Consider the following 17,296-nt stretch of genomic DNA (forward strand, 5'->3'; position numbering starts at 1 on the left):
CACTATATATAAGATGCCCACAAAGCACTGGCAAAAGCAACAATGACAACAATGTCAATTAATCAATTATCAATTAATTATCAATTAATGGCACCACTCTCTGCATTCAGATTTCAATTGTTTTCAAAAAGCACAAACTCCCCAAAGAGTCATCTACAACCACCAATAGGGAACACTCACAAAAATTATAAGCATTCCCCCCTTTTTTTTTTAGAGTAACATAAACTTGAAATACCTTCCCTCTTTGACTTTCCGCGTCCACATTCTCGTCATGTTTCTCCCCACTCTCACCCGTCCAAAAGCTCATACACCCTCTTGCCTACTGGGTTCTCCGTTTTGAAACCTCTAAGAATATGTACATATATACGCCCATATTTGTATTCTTAAGTAACCGAGAGAACTGAGAAGTTAAAGGAACCAGCCCATGGTCAAATCTCCAAGGTCAGATACGTATCTGGTATTGCTTAGATCAGTGGGTCGGTGCCAAGTGGACAGTAGATACTCTATAAATGTTCATTTCCTTCCTCTTCCTTCCCCACCTCCCCCACGATTAGGAAAGATTGCATTTTCTCTGGTACTCTGTTTTCTTTGATTCGGACTTCTCAACAACATGCATTCTCTTGAAAAAAAAAATTTCTTCAAGTGTCTTGCATATCTAACAGCAGGGGCTAGTTATTTGCTCAGAAGCAACTGGATCCAGTGAAAAGTGGGACTCTTGCCTTATCTTGAGACAAGTTACACTGGGAACCTCAGAAGAGCTCACCAAGATCTCTTCCAAAAACTGCAGCTCTTCGGTGTTATCCTGTCTCCAAATCTAGCTTTCAGAAAAGGTTTCCAACAATGTTTCTAACTTCCATAAATTTCATGAGTGGAGAGGGATTTAGTAACTGAATGCAAAGAGGCATTGTGGGATTGGGCGATGTGGCACAAAGGATTACCTCAACTCTGGTTTACAAATTTCCAGAGTCCCGAGCCATCTCCAGCCAAGGCAAGAACCTTAAAGAATTAAGGCAGAATTAAGAATTCAGAACTTTTCTACTTCTTCCACCTTTCACCAACACCCATTTAGATCCTATCTGACATTCTAATTCTTGTCTCCCTACCTATGTGTCTGGGTCCCATATTCACAAAGTCCTGGGAAAGCGTCTACCACTAGGGAAATCTTGCCAAGATCTCAGATACCCACTGTTTTCAGTGGGAAATCCCATGAATAGAAAAGGAAGTTAAGACCCAGATGCGATCAGAAGAAAGCAGTCTATGGGACAGGACTAAAACCACACATAAGGAGGGGCGCCTGGGTGGCTCGGTCGGTTAAGCGTCTGACTTCGGCTCAGGTCATGATCTCACAGTCCGTGAGTTCGAGCCCCATGTCGGGCTCTGTGCTGACAGCTCAGAGCCTGGAGCCTGTTTCAGATTCTGTGTCTCCCTCTCTCTCTGCCCCTCCCCTGTTCATGCTCTGTCTCTGTCTCAAAAATAAGTAAACGTTAAAAAAAAATTTAAAAAACCACACATAAGGAATGTGTATCTCTGGCCTTATTCCCACCCTTACCTCCATTCCACCCCCACTACCACAAAGAACACCTTAAACATGCCCAATTTCGTGTACTCCTAACAGGTGGCATAACTATTTACCACCTTTTTACTGCCATAGGGTCTCCAGCACACAGAGGTGAAAAGTCATGCTCAAGACCCCACCACCAATAAAGTTTCAAAACCAGCATCACACCTAGGTTTCCATATCTTGCCCTCCTTTTCTTCCCAATATTCGACACCACCTCCCCAGTCACTCCCTTTCTGAGAACTTCCACGTTCTAATTCCACTGCTCCAGGTTTAGGGAATATTGCCTTCACCTGTTTTGAGCTTTGACCTCCAAGAATCTTCGTTGCTCTGCTGAACACAGGTCATGTGCACATCTAAAAGATATGCTATACTCTCTGACAATCAGTGCCCACTATCCATCTCCAAAACTTAAAAAGAAAGAAAGTTAGAAAGCTAGGCCAAAGCAGAAATTTCTCTGTTCTACAAAGGGACGTCACAGGGGACGCAAATGAACAATCAGCCAAGACTCTTCCATGAGCAATTCTAAATTTAAAAAAAAAAATTTTTTTTTCAACATTTATTTATTTTTGGGACAGAGAGAGACAGAGCATGAACGGGGGAGGGGCAGAGAGAGAGGGAGACACAGAATCAGAAACAGGCTCCAGGCTCTGAGCCATCAGCCCAGAGCCTGACGCGGGGCTCGAACTCCCGGACCGCGAGATCGTGACCTGGCTGAAGTCGGACGCTTAACCGACTGCGCCACCCAGGCGCCCCTCTAAATTTTTTTTTAATATTTATTTTTGAGAGAGAGAGTGGGGGACGGGCAGAAAGAGAGGTAGACACAGAATCTGAAGCAGGCTCCAGGCTGCTGAGCTGTCAGCACAGAGCCCCACGTGGGGCTCGAACTCAGAGATCATGAGTTCATAACCTGAGCTGAAGTCTGATGCTTAACCATCTGAGCCACCCAGGAGCCCATGGGCAATTCTAAAGCAGTCCACCAGGAACAAAAACTTCTCCCCTGAAGGCTCACCTGATAACAATACCAAAGTTCCAATGTTTCCAAGATTCATCTGTAAATTAGCACAGAAAGGACACTGCTCAAACAAGCAGCCTGGGCACAGCTATCTCTGCCCTTAACAGTTCTAAACCCACCCCGACACGGATAACCTTATATACCCGCAAGAGGGCAAGAAACGAGGAGTGGAAGCCTGGTCCAGCCACACAGTTCAAGTCCGTGGTACTTCCTATTAGAAAGCCACAGACGGTGGCAGTCCTACTATCAGAAAGGAACTGGAGCGGGATGGGGGGGGGGGGGGAGGGGGGGCAAAGAAACAACTCTACGCTCACTTGCAAGACAGGACCAAAAACAAACAGACCAAACAACTTCTGGAGCACCGCCCCAGTTCAGTCCAAGTTCCTAAGGTACTAGGAAGTTTTTGCAACACTTACTACAGCTCTTACCCTGCCCACAGCGGCAACTAAGGGACTGAGGAAGTGGACCATACTCGGGCTGGAGGCCCTAAAGGGCAGGAAGTGGAAGCAGAGGCCATTTGTGGGAAAAGGGAAGGAGCGGCGAAAAGGGAGAGGCTGGGGCGCCGCCCCCATTTCCTCAGCCCCGGGCCGTCTGGGAAGCCGGGAGGCTCTCTCCAGGGGACCTGCCGTGGCCGAACGGGGCCGACAACCCCGTGTCGCCCTCCGCCTCCCTCCACAGCCTACGCGCAGGGCGCGGGGGCAGGCGGTCACCGAGCGCAGGGCGCTGCACCCCACTTCCCCAGCCCGCGCCCCACCCCGCCCGGAGCGGGCCTGTCGAGGCACCGGGACCCTTACCTGGGACCCGTCCCGCGCCGCCTCGGCCGTCCGCACCGATCCCGCAGCTCTTAAGCCTGCCCCGCCCTCTCCTTCGCCTCCACCCGGGGCCGGACCCCAGCAGTCCCCTGCCGATTTGTCATTGAGCCTCTGGCTTGCTTCCCCACCCCCGAGCGCGCCCCCGGCGTCGCCTAGGCAACCCCGCCTCCCGGGAGAGCGCGCTTTCCTTCCGCTCTTGCCCTCCCCCTGGAGGCCACGCCCACCAAGAGCATATTAGCCAATCCGAAGCGAGGCCCAGAGGCTGGGGAGGAGGGTTTGCCAATAAGAGGCCGCCTCAGTCGGGAGGGGCGGGCTCGGCACGCCTGCCCCGCCCACCTCTACTTCCTCCTGCTTTCCGCCGGCGGCCGGCCGGCCGGACTTGCTGCGCGTGACCGCTGCTGCAGTGGAGTAGAGCTGGTCTGGGGACTCTGGGCGTGGGCGGGTGGAGGGCGCTCCAGTCGTGGATTTAGGTCAGAGTGAGGCCAAACTAGTGGAAAGCAAAAGGATAGGGAGGACCGATAGAGAAAAACCAAAATTGCGATGCATGGCGGGAGTGTCTAAGGGTCCAGGCTGCTGTCCGGACGCCGGCCTGGGCATCTGAGACAGCGGGACCTCCGCCTGTCGCCACGACTCGCTTGGCTAAATGACATCCCATTAGCTGTAATGGGGCTACTTGTCCAATGCCTAGTAATAACTTGATCCAGATCACATACAAGGTTCCGAATCCTAACCCCAGGTTCCTGGAGGCAGGACGTGCAGTGGGCTAGCACGGTACAGGCAGGTTTTTCACCCACAACCTGCCCCCCTCATTGTCCTCCAAATAATACAGGGAATTTGTAGTTTTCTACCCAAACAGGGCTTCACCTCGGGTTGATTTTCCTAACTATCCGCCCCTCCCTAGAGCTGAATCCTCTCCAACCCTGCTCAGCAGGATGTGTGGCCCCACTGACCCCTACACAAACCTCATGGCAGGTCACACCGTATCACAATTGTTCAAACGCCCCCCTGTATAATCTCTAGGAATGGAAACTGTTGTTCAAGTTGATATCCACAGCAGCTAGCTAATTCTTTCCTTGTTAATAATTATACATTAGAATACATGTGTATTATATGAGAGGCTTTGTGCCTTGATTAGATTGCTGTGTAAAGCAACGAACACATACAGGCCCTCCACCAATAGCTCCCTCAAAAGGCACAGAAGCTTTACCTTAGTCTTCAGTAACAGGCTTACCAAAAAACATTTAACGAGAAGAATATCCCAGTGTTACACTATCTTACATATTGTTTTATCTTTCTCATATCTTTCTCATAAGTCATTGCATGACTTCTTGCATGCTAAGTATATGAGAGAAACTCTGCTAGGTACTAAAAGGGAGAAAGGGAGGAGGTGTCTCAAAAAGGAAGCTCTCTAATATTTATAATCTAGAAGGGGAATCGGACCCAAACCTCTTCCTATGGAGTAATGATTAAGTGCACAGGTTTGGAATCGGGAACCGTAGGTTCAAAGGAGGACTCTACCATATAACTAGCAGTTATTTTAGGAAGTGACTAAACCTCTGTGGGCCTCAGTTTCCCCAGCTACCCAATGGGAGCAGTAGCTCCACTAGGAACTTGGGAGTACTAGGATCTTGGTGAGTGCTCAACAAATGTCCGTTTAAAAATATTTTTTAGTGTTTATTTTTGAGGGGGGGGCGGGGCAGAGAGAGAGGGAGACGGAGAATCTGAAGCGGGCTCCGCACTACCAGTGCAAAGCCTGACATGGGGCTCAAACTCACGAACCGAGTGATCATGACTGGAGTGGAAGTTGTATGCCCAACCAACTGAGCCACCCAGTTGCCCCAACAAATGTTAGTTTAAATAGTGATTACCACCAGAGGCTGAAGCTGTAGAAAGAACATTCTAGACACTCCCTCCTTCAAAAGTATTTACTGCGGGGCACCTGGGTGGCTCAGTCAGTGAAGCGTCAGACTTCAGCTCAGGTCATGATCTCATGGTTGGTGAGCTGGAGCCCTGAGTCAGGTTCTGCGCTGACAGCTCAGAGCCTGGAGCCTGCTTCGGATTCTGTGTCTCCCTTTCTCTCTGCCCCTCCCCCACTCATGCTCTGTCTCTCTCTGTCTCTCAAAAGTGAATAAACATTAAAAATGGTTAAAAAAAAAATCTGGCAAACAGGTTTGCTATTCAAAAGTATTTACTGAGTATTGCGTGAGTCTTTACTGCTTTTAACAAATATTTCCACTTCTCCTTCCTGGGCACCAGGTAGGATTGAACTTTCTAGCTCCCTGTGTTGGGTGAGGCTCTAACCAATGACTTGTGAGTGGAAGTAACACAATTATTGGAAGTGGAAGTAATTAGTGGAAGTAACAAAATTATTTGGAGACCAGAGGACTTATTTGCCAATGCGAGACCCTCCATCGCTCTTGTCTCTTTGGTATGGCCGCTGAGAATGTTCGGGTCATAGCTGTTCCATCAGCCTGGGACCCTACAGTGTCCACAGCGCTCCCCCTGCCAACCTGTGGTGGACATTTAGTATGACCGATAAATAAACCTTTGTGGTCTGAGGGCCCTAGGATTTGGAAGTTGTTTGTTTACTGCCGCATAGCCTAGCCTGCTCTGACAGATACAAGGCCCTCAGGTGTGCTCAGCTGGGGACACTGTGGTGAACAGCTCAGAGGACAGGTAATAAGCCAGTAGACAAACAACTCAGTAATTACAAATTGTGTCATTACAAGTTCCTTGAGACTGGGTAGCAAAAAAAGGTCTCTATTAGGAGGTGACATTTAAACTATGCCCTGAAGGATGGAAAGGAATCGATCTCGGAAAAGGTTGGCAGTTGGAGGAAGGGGAGGGGAATATCTCGGGCAGAAGAACAAGCATGGGCAAACTCCTAAGGCCGAAAGAAGCTGGGTCCTCTTTGGAACAGACAGGAGGCCCCGGTGGAGCGCCATAAGCAGGGAGAAGTGAGACCACGCAAGGGTAGAGAGGGAGGCAGGAGCCAGATTAGGTGGCGGCTTCTAGGTTATGATAAGGAGATGGGAATTTATTCCAAGTGTGATGGGGAGCTACTGAGGGGGTTCAAGCCAGGAGGGTGACATGTTTGATTCAGGTTTTAAAAAGACCTGTAGTGTGGAAAATGGGCTGCAAGGGACAGATGTGGGAATGGAGGTTAGGAGGCTGTCCCAGGAGTCCAAGCAAAGTGGGGTTCCACAGGAGCAGAGGCTAGAAGGCTGATCTTGTCCTCAGATAACAGGAGACGTGGGGCAATTGCAGGGGGAGGGGAGCAAGAGGGCTGATGACTAAACCAGGGGTTCCTCCTGCCAAATCCCAGACGAAGCAGGGGCAGGGTTGAAAGTCAGGGGCCCCCAGAGGTGCTCTGACCCCAGGGAGATTGTGCTCAAAAGCCAGGCAGGAAGAGATGTGGAACAGACAGCAGACCAATTTCCTAGCATGTCAGCTAGCATCAGACACTTGTTCTCGTGAGCCTGCAGTATTATCTAAACAGATGGTGTTGCTGGACAGAGTCTGACAAGCCCTAACATCACTGTGGACCCTTGGTACTTGTTGTCTACCTGGACTGGAAAACAAAGGGTGCCACTAATCTATACATGGAAAAACAAAAACCACTCTTGCCTCCTGATGGTCATGGAAAGAATCTTACTGTAAATGGCAAAAATAGATGGAGATTATCTTTAGCACTTGGGTCATCTTCCTATTCTGTGCTTCTCTGCCCCTCTGTGCCTGTGGGTTTTCTCCCCACCTCCTGTGACCTCATCCTGTTCTCAGGACCAGGTCTCACAGTCTCCGTCACATGTAGGACTAAATGACTAATGACAGCTCAATGGATACCCACCCCTTCCTAAGCATTTGGGTCATGCAGTCGATCAAAACCTGAAGTCCTAGGCCAGGGGAAGGATTCAGGGGAGGACTGGAGATCTTTAATTCAGAACTACTAGAATGGAGTGATTTATCCCTCCTCAGAAAAAGGGTCAGACTCCCGAGTCCTCGCTCAAGGTGCCAGATAAGGGTAACACACGATTAGAATCCTCTCCAAAGCCTGGGTACCGTCCATCCCCAAGCCTTCCTCTCTTTGTAGCTGTTTGCTAAAAGCTACAGAAAAGCCCCTAGCATTTACTTATTCCCAAACAAATTCAAAATGTTGACTTTGTTGCTCAATCTAGGTATTGCCGCTATAAAAGATTTACTAGGGGTTTAAAAACCACTCTTTGCTATGCGTCTTACTGAGAGCCTCTCTTTCCTCATTACTATCTTTCTATGTGGTCGCTGCAGCCCCAGCCAGTCAGCAGGAGCTAACCAGCTGTTCCTGGGAATTGTTCTGCTGGAAAGGCAGAGGCCTCAGCAATTAACTAGAAGTTGAGCTTTCCTCTTCCAAAAGAAATTAATCTACTTGGGAAATGCGTTAGAAAAAAAAAAAAAAAAAGACCGACTTGTTTCTAAATTATTGAATTAGCTAGATTTATCTTTCTGCCATCATAGCTTACAGAGAGTTATCTCCCAGAAAGGAAGTCAAATCTGTCTTGTCATTAAAGACTAAGTCTTCGTCATTCTTGCTAATCCCCATGACATGCCAGCTCATGTTCTCCCCGGCTCCCATCTTCGTGGAGACACGCGCTCCCTGCTCCAGAACACCTGCATGGTGAACACCTTAGATCTGGTGCTGACCTCCAGGCAACCAGATAAAAGCTCCTGCAGGGGGAAGGGCACACGCGAAGACTCATTGCACAATCTGTGCGGGTGACAAGCCCAGTCCTGGCACTCGGGGCCATAAATTGCGGGAAGCAATCTACTCTCCGGGTAGTTGTGTAGACCCGGCCACAGCAGCTCCGTGGGAAGGGCCAGCTGGCCAGAGGTTGGAATTCTGCTCTCTGTCCCTCGGGACCCACTCCTGCCTGCCCTCCCCTCCCAGAGGGAGGAGGAGAGGCCCAGAGCTCAGAAGGGACATGTTTGGGCCAAGTGAGGCTGTGGGGAGCCTCTCCACAGAGACCAAGGTCCACCCTCCTCTGAGGAGTTCAGGCTGGCACCGTGCCAGGTCCTGTGCCCCGCACTTTATAACTTCATCATAGCATCTTTCATGAGGGAGTCTAAGAGGGAGCTGTGATTTCCTATTTACAGATAGGTCAGTGAGGTTGACAGGCAGATGAGGCCTCAAATCAACTGTGCCTGACAACAAAATCCATACTCTTTATCACAGTCTCTACCGCCTTCCCAGCAACAATTGCAAACTGTGTGACCCTGGACAAGATACCTCCCCTCTCTGCCCTCAGTTTTCTCTGTACAGTGACAGTCTCATGTCTACACCAAGCACCCGCAATGGGCAGGAGCTGTGCCAGGCACCAGCTGTCTGGGACCTCTAGGGTCTGTGCTCTAACGCCTCCTGAGTGGGCACCCGGATAAGGAAGAGGCCTTTGACAGAACCAGCTCAGCTCCTAACTGCTGAAGTCTCACAGAACTCCTGGCCCCCCACAGTGTTCCTACCCCCATTTTATCACAGCCTGAAGCCACCTCCAGGAACTTCCCTGGAGGAGTGGCTGGTATGTAAAGGCAAGGCTAAAAAATATCTCCCTAGATCACTTGATGCTTAAACATAGGAGATCGGGACCTTCAGTTAACCAGAAATTGTAGCTGATGGCTATTGTCAGCCACTCACATTTAAATAGAATTCTTTTAATCCTTCCTGGTACTGAGGTATTATATATCAAAATGCCTGCTATGGTGGCCCATAGTAAGCCTCAACAAATACTTGTTATGGATGGATGGATGGATGGATGGATGGATGGATGATGGATAGATGGATAATGGATAGATGGATGAGTGGATGGATGGATGGATGGATGAGTGGATGGATGGATGGATGGATGGATGAGTGGATGGATGGATGGTGAGTAGATGGGTGGATGGATGGATGAGTGGATGGATGGATGGATGATGGATGGATGGGTGGATGGACGGATGGATGGTGGATGGATGGATGGATGGATGGTGGATGGATGGATGGATGGATGAGGGAACAGCTGGAGAAAGTTTGACTGGGAGACTCAAGGAAAAGGGCATGCTATTCATGAGTTGGGGTGCCCTGGTAAGGTAGGCATGAGATGGCAGGAGACGGAATTTGACAGCCAGAGGGCTGTCTGAGGGTCTGGAGGATATAGGCAGGAGATGGGGAAGGCACACACAGAAAACAGTAGGCAAATCTAGAACACAGACCCCCACACGTTGACAGTGTAGTCTCCCACCGTGGGCTCTGCATGGCACACAGAGCAGTGTCAGGCACACAACAGGTGTTATCACACTTGGTAATTAGGGCCCCTGCTGTCTGCCTGGTCAGCTCACACTGGGTAGTGGCTGGACAGAGTCTGCCTCGTGGGTCTCAGCAGAGCTGTGACAAGCTGGGTCTGGTACTCAGGCCTTTGGCAGGCCTTTGTCTCAGGCCTTTGTCTGAGGTCAGGAGGCCCCTGTCCTGCGACACCCAGAGAGACCATCCTCCCGCCTCTTCTCAGTTAACAAAGCCCCAAGGCTAGGGTGGCCACATCAAGTATAGATGCAATACGGGGGACATACTTACGCTACAAATTACCCATTGTTGACCTGCAATTCAAATTTAACTGGACATCCTGCATTTTTACTTGCAAAACCTGACAACCTAGCCCAAGCCCAGGGATCTCTGGGTGGGCAAATCTCAGTGGCCCCACCCACTAACATGGTCAAAGCCCCCAGGTGCTGTGCTTGTCAAGAGGGGAGGAACTGAGTCCCAGACAGAGGGACTCCCCCCAAGGCATATAACATCTCCCCAGTGGGGACAGCTGAGGGACTCGAATGAAATGGTGTGTCGCAGGCCTAAGCCACAGCGAGGAGGGGGGGTTGCCCCTTCAGGTCCAGTTCTTTCCCCATTGCTTCCTGCAGCCTTCCTCCTAAGGAAGCCCCCCTCTCCTCTCCCCTTCCCCGCCCCCAACCTGCGCCCATTCATTCTCTCAGCATATAATGACTGGGAACCTCTTAGGGACTAGGGTAACAGTGGCAGATCAGGCATGACCTCCAGCCTTACCCAACCTCACTTCATCTTCTAAGAAGCCTCCTTGATGACTCAGGCCTCGCTGATCTGTCCATATAGTTTCACAACCAATTACATGGCTCCTTCTGTTCTGCTGTCTGATGAGTGTGAGGGGGGTCCCCAACAGAAATCCTAAGACCCCAGCAGACAGAGTGCCCAATGCTATAGTATGACACAGCTCTTGCCCAGAATGTAAGAATGATTTGAGTCCTGCCCTGTCACCTCCCAGCTGGGGGCCTTGGGCAAGACTTGTCATGCCCTTGGGGCACCTGGGTAACTCAGTTGGTTAAGCGTCTGACTTCAGCTCAGGTCATGATCTTGTGGTTTGTGGATTCGAGCCCCGCGTCAGGCTCTGTGCTGACAGTCAGAGCCTAGAGCCTGCTTTGGATTCGGGGTTTCCTTCTCTCTCTCTGCCCCTCCCCTGCTCACGCTGTCATTCTCTCTCTCAAAAATAAATAAATGTTAAAAAAAAAAAAAAAAAAAGACCTATCATGCCTTTAAGCCTTAGTTTCCTTGTCTGCAAGGAGAGAGCTGTCCCATGGAGGTTGGTTGGGGGTTAAATAATACAAAGCAAAGTGCTTGGTGCCTATATTCCCTGTAGGAGCCCCTTGGTTTCCTTTACTTCATTTTGCTTTGAGTTAACTTCTTATATTATCTTTAATTATGGTAAATACACATAATATAAAATTCACCATTTTTTAAAGGGTACAGTCCAATGGCACTAAGCACATTCATACTGTTGTGCAAACACCATCCTTCTCCAGAACTAAAGAACATCCTGCAAAACTGAAACCCTGCTCTCATTAAACACAAGCTCCCCCTTCCCCCAAACCCTGGCAGCTGCCTTCTTTCTGTCTCTATGAATTTGACTACTCTAAGTACCTCCTATAAGCGGAATCATACAGTATTTGCTTTTTGGCAACTGGCTCATTTCAGTGTTGCATAACGTCCTCAAGGCTCACCCATATTGTGGCGGGTGTCAGAATTTCCTTCCTTTTGAAGGCTGAATAATACTCCATTGTGTGTGCACCACACTTGGTGTATTCACTCGGGTGGACCCTTGGGTTGCTTCCAACTTTTGGCTTTTGAGAACAATGCTGCTGTGAACGTGGGTGTGCAAATATCTCTTCGAGCCCCTGCTTTTCCATTCTTTTTATGGGATTTCTGGATCATGTGGCAGGTCTATTTTTAATTCCTTGAGGAACCACCATTCCATTTACATTCCCACCCGTGGTGCACAAGGGTTTTCAACTTCTCCACATCCTCACCAACACTTATTGTCTGTTTGCTGATAGTAGCCCCCCACCCCCCCAACAGGAGTGAAGTAGCCATTTTCTCCATTTGGGGACCCTGCTCTCAGCAGGCACTCACTCCATGGATGCTTGTCTCATGAACTGGATTCTGCCCTGAGCTTTCTCCACTGGTCCTTTGCCTCCCTAGGACCAAACAGGGGCTGTTTCTCTCCCTGTGGGGGACCTCGGGCCCTGTGGCTCTGGGGGATTATGCACAGCTAGAGCCACCTCCGTCTACCTCCTTGGGCAGGCTCGGGGAGTTTGGAGAGGGGGCAAGCACATGATGCAGGGTTTTCTCTCACCATGGGTCATCATGGCCCCGGTGGCTTTGTCTGCTGGTGCATCACAGCGACGTGCCCTGTCAGCTCTGATGGGGCCAAGGACAAACACAGCCCTGTGACTGATGGAGCCTGTGTCCTGCGGCTACTGATTCCTTTCCAGCTTCCGGTACTGACTTTGCTCCTGTTCCCAGTTCCCAGTAGAGAGGCCTTCCCTCCTCCCCTGTAGCCCAGCTCTCACTGCTCTAGCCAGAGACTGAGCGGGTGGTGGCCTGAAATCCCACCATGAGGGCCCCATCTCTAAGTCTCCAACACTTAACACATGGGGCCCGGAAGCCGACCTCTCACTGACTCAGCAGCACACAAAGGAGAAGCCACCCCCAAGGAGGCTGGCATGTGAAAAGAGTAGCTCTGATGGAGAGAAGGCCTGGAATGAGCTAGAACAAGACTGGGGATGGCAGGCCTGCTGTTCCTCCCTTTGAAGGGGATGCTTTAACATGGCTCTGGACTCAGAGACCTGGCACGGTCCAACGCACAGCTCCATCAATACATGCTGTGTGACCTCACACAGGCTCTTTCCCTCTCTGAGTACTTCTAGGTACATGAGGACAATAACAAATGAATCACAGGGTTGCCCTGTGGCCTTTCAGAGGAATCTGGGTCCTCCTCACTGTACCAGGGGGATCATACCCACCCGACTGCCACCATTTAATGCAGAGTTCCTTCTCTGTCCAGCCTCACGACCTCAGCTGCTGAAATCCCCACACACTTAGACCATCGTTTGGAACAAAACATGAGATTCAGGGATAACGGCCTTCCTTTTTCTGACATGATCTGGCTTGTTCTCAAGGCAAAAAACAGCCCCTCTGTAGCACCGGCTCCACACCACCCTTTGTGTTTGGGCTTCTAGGGAAACAGCAGTCTGATGGTGGTTTCCTTCCAGGAGCCCCTCCCTCCAGAAATTCCCCAACAGCTGCCAAACCCACTGATAAGAAAAGTGAGCAATTTCCAGAAAGAGGCCAGCACTTTTCAGAGATGTGGAACAGAGGCAACGCCTCTCCTGTGACTACCCCGCCCCTGCTCCCCGCATACACAGTCCCGGGTCACCTGGGCCATACTCGCAACAACACAGGGCCTCCTGGAATGCACCAAGGAGACATGGGACAGATCAGCCCTGATGAGGGATGAGACGGTCATCCCCTCCACTGCTTGTCGCTTCTGCCCCTGCCCCCAAGTCCTGGGCATTAAGACTACGGGGGTCAAGGGGGCACCCGGTGGCTCAGTTGGTTAAGCATCGGACTCTTGGTATCAGCTCATGTCATGATCTCATGGGTTGTGAGTTCAAGCCCTGCATTGGGCTCTGTGCTGACAGCTTAGAGCCTGCTCGGGATTCTCTCTCTCCCTCTCTGTCTCTGTCCCTCCCCTGTTCGCATACTCTCTCTCTCTCTCTCTCTCTCTCTCTCACACACACACACAAAACAAATAAACTAAAAAAAAAAAAAGTGACTGGGGAGCCTGGGTGGCTCAGTCAGTTAAGCGTTCGACTTCAGCTCAGGTTGTGATCTCACGGTTGGTGAGTTCAAGCACCGCATAGGGCTCTGTGCTGACAGCTCAAACCTGGGGGCTTACTTCAGATTCTGTTTCTTCCTCTCTCTCTCTCTCTCTCTCTCTCTCTCTCTCTCTGCCCCCTCCTGCTCGCATTGTCTTTCTCTGTCTCTCTCAAAAATAAATAAACATTAAAAAAATTTAATAATAATAAATAAATAAGTAAAAAAATTTTTTTAATTAAAAAGACCATAAGGGTCCGGGGTGGGGAGGTGTATTGGACACCCGCTATATACCTGGAACTCAGACAGACAGAGATTCTGGCATTCGGTAAGTGTCCTTTTAGCCATTATTTATTGACCACAAACCACCTGCCAAGCATCGTGCTGGGCATTAGGGCACGAGAGTGAGCACACCAGACCCTCCAGGATGCAGGGCTGGGAGCCAGAAGGAGGGGGAGGCCTTCTTTGCCCGCCGTCCGGCCCCGCCCTCCAAGCCCCACCCCCATGTCGCTGGTGTGCAAAGCGTCTGTACACTACGCTCCCTGAAGCCCCCTCAACTGCGGGAGCAGAGAAGACCACGGGAACCCCAACAGAAGAGCAAAGTCCGCGAGGGGGAACCCGCCCCGCCAAAGACAAACAAGGTGCCCCGTGCAGCTCGTGATCACAGCCAGGAGCGCAAGGAAGTGGGACCGCACAGGGAAAGGAAAGCTGGGCGCCCTAAGGAAAGACCCATCCATCTTCCTTACCCAAGGCCGAGGTCAAGACAACTCGAGAGAGAGAATCCAAATATTCCGCCTTTTATCCCAGGAAGGGCGACGACAATGTGAGGCTGCAGGTGGCAGAGAGGCCTGGACCAGGGTCTCTGACTACACCTGAGTCAGGGCCTCCCGCATGTACCCTCCCCTGGGGTCAGCAGCCTCTCTCCACCTCCCGCCCTCCCCTCCCCACCTGCCTCCTCTCCCAAACCCGCTCCACAACTCACTGTCATCAGGAAGGGCATTGTCCCTCCACACCTTCAGTGACTTCCCGGCCTCTGCCTCCTATAAAGTCCAGGCTGTCAGCTACAAAAGCCAGCCTGCCACAGCCTCCGTGGCCTCCTTGCTGCTCCCCAGACAGCACGGAGCACTCCAGGTATCCCCCACTCATTCCTACTCCTCCTCCTTCTACCCTCCACCTTCCCTTCCTCCTTCTCCCCTGCTGCTCTCCATGGTCTCTGGTCCACCTCCAAACTCAACCAAGCAGGGGGCTTCCCTTGCTACCCCACGCCTCTCTGTCTGTATCCTGGGGCCTGGCATAGAGCAGGAAAAGACTGAGGCATGTATTGAGTACCACTGTGAGCTGGTCACTGTCATGAAGGCCATCTCAAATAATGTTCACAACAAATCCGTGACATGGTAGTGTCCCAATTTACAGCTAAGGAAACTGAGGCCTCAGAAGAAGAGAGGATTTCAGAGTGAAGAGTCACCACAGTAGAGTGAAGTAGGGAGCCAGCTGTGTCCAGAGCAAGGTGGAGCTTGAATTGGGCTTGAAAAATGGAGAGAATTCTAGCAAACCCAAAGGAGAGGGGTCAGAGATGGCATTCAAGGCAGGGGGTACTGAGAGAAACAAAGGCCCGGAGGTGGGGAAGCCCAAGAAGTGACTTGGCAAAGATAAATATGACTGTTGAATGGAGGAACCGGGGATGTATGCAGAAAAATCTGTCGGGAGCAGAAAGCCTGGACTCATGAGGAGAACACCTGCTGGTCCTGGAAACGGGGAAGCTTCTGAGCGTGCGTCGGCAGTGTTTTTGAGAAGGGAAACCCTAGTGACAACTTCCACGTACAAAGCTCTTCCTAGGAGGTTGAGGGGCCAGCGTGAGAGACCCTTGAAACTCAGCCTGCAGAGATGGCTCTGTCCTCACCTTCCGTGACTCCCTTCTCCTCCTCCCAAGGGCCCTCCTCCCGTGCTGGGCAACCCTTAGCTCAACTTCTCTCAGCCCTTGCTCTGGTCACTGGGGACGGGGTCAGTGTTCCTTAGGGAAGTGACTGTGTGTGTGTGTGTGTGTGTGTGTTCTGTGTACACCCATGCATACACGTGCCCATGCCCTGGCAAACCAACGGGTTTGCCTCTTTCTCTGAGACCCACCTGAGATCTGCACACAGCTCTGGCTCCCAATAAGCTGACTGGCTGCAGCAAAAGCACCCAGAGCACCACCAGGCAGCATGGGGGAGCACATGCCCCTGTTGAATCTGGATAACGACACAGAAGTCATCAGGGAAACCAGGACCATTAATTAGCCCAGTGACTGATGCAGGACTTCTGTCTCACATGGGTGGCCAACCCCACTCAAAGGAAAAACAACTCCTAATAGGCAGAAGAAGGCCCCAGATGGTTACAGTTCATGCTCACTGCCTTTTCTCCAGAATGATCATAGTGGAAATATGCTCTGTGCCCCAGCCTCCGCGGTTCCAAATCAGCCCCGGGGATCCCGGAGATCCCGTGTATCCCAGACTCTTTGTCTGTAACGAGGCCTCTGCCCCCCAAGGCTCTTCCAGGTGCTTGGCTCTGACCCTGCCTGACACCGCAGCCCTTGAGTGGACCACGTGAGGCGGCATCCTTAGAACTGCCTGTGGGCTCAACGGGGGCTATTGCTTGGTGTGCAAGAAAAGGGGGTCTGGAGGAACTTGTGGGGACACGGCTGCCCGAAGAGACCCTCACCCTGGATACTCCCCCACTGCACTCAGGAGGGAGGCCGTGGCTCAGCGGGGCAAGAAGCCTCGCGGGGGGTCCTGTCCTACTTGGCGGCAGCCGTCCCAGAACTACAGCTACAGCACACAACCTGGCTCTTCTGTCTTAAGTGATTGAAGACCTGGCCAAACCACCGGTCAGACAGATTTCCCCCCAAGCCCCACATTAATTGGTTTTTGGATTCCACAACCCACACTGCCGAGCCGGAGCTCCTGGGTGTCCCACAAGGGCTTAGATGTGGAGGCCATGACCCTGAAGCCTAAAGCCGGCAGACACCTGGGCTGTGCTCACCTGTGGAGCAAGCCTGGAAAAGCAGCTCTGGGGGCTGTGCCCAAGGTGCCCGGGCTGGCGGGCTTCCAAGCTCAGGGAGGCCCTGCGGGACAGGCGCTGGGCCAGCCACCCTGGTAGCCACTAATGAGCGGATGTGTTCCCTGGGTTGTCTCCCCTGGTGGGGCGACACCTGGGCTGAGAGAGCCTGAAGCTGCCTGCCTTGCCCTCCTCCTGGGATGACCCAGCTCGGCCTGGGCTCAGCAGCAACCTGTCCTTTCAGCCCCAGCCTGGCAGAACCAGGCAAAGGCGGGCAAAGCTGTCTGCTGCCCTTCCTTCTCCCTCCCTCCCTCTTTCTCTCTCTAATATTCCTTGGGAGAAAGGAGGTGTCTGGGATTTTAGTTATTCCTACACCATGCTTGGCACATAGTATGTGCTCAATAAAAACTACTCTCTCCTCCGTCGGCGATGAGAGGCCACGTACTGAGGGTTCAGAGCTGGACTCTGGAGTCAGACCACCTGTGCACTCTGGCTCTGCCTCTTTCTAGCTATCTGAGCTTGAGCAAATCACTACCCATTGCAAGCATGAGGGGTTTCGTTTGCACAAAAATGTGCAGACAGCCTGCAACAGAGCCTGGCCCATAGTGTGTACATATAAGCGTTTGATATTGTTTATCTTACGAGAAGAATCCAGATGTGTCCAAATGAGGGACTGAAATAAAATAAAAGCTCGAATC

The 17,296-nt window shown here is 51.3% G+C and overlaps 1 protein-coding gene across 1 annotated transcript in view; it reads right to left on the minus strand.

Annotated features, from left to right (window-relative positions):
- Positions 1 to 3,602, minus strand: part of RALB (RAS like proto-oncogene B) — a 44,021-nt gene extending 40,419 nt beyond the window's left edge. Inside the window, exon 1 of the mRNA XM_045479500.1 lies at positions 3,368 to 3,602. The gene's annotated coding sequence lies outside the window, so the exon portion shown is untranslated. The remainder of the gene's footprint in view (positions 1 to 3,367) is intronic.
- Between the last annotated feature and the right edge of the window lie 13,694 nt (positions 3,603 to 17,296).

Source organism: Leopardus geoffroyi, chromosome C1 (genome assembly GCF_018350155.1).
Source record: "Leopardus geoffroyi isolate Oge1 chromosome C1, O.geoffroyi_Oge1_pat1.0, whole genome shotgun sequence".
In the NCBI taxonomy this organism is placed as follows: Eukaryota; Metazoa; Chordata; class Mammalia; order Carnivora; family Felidae; genus Leopardus; species Leopardus geoffroyi.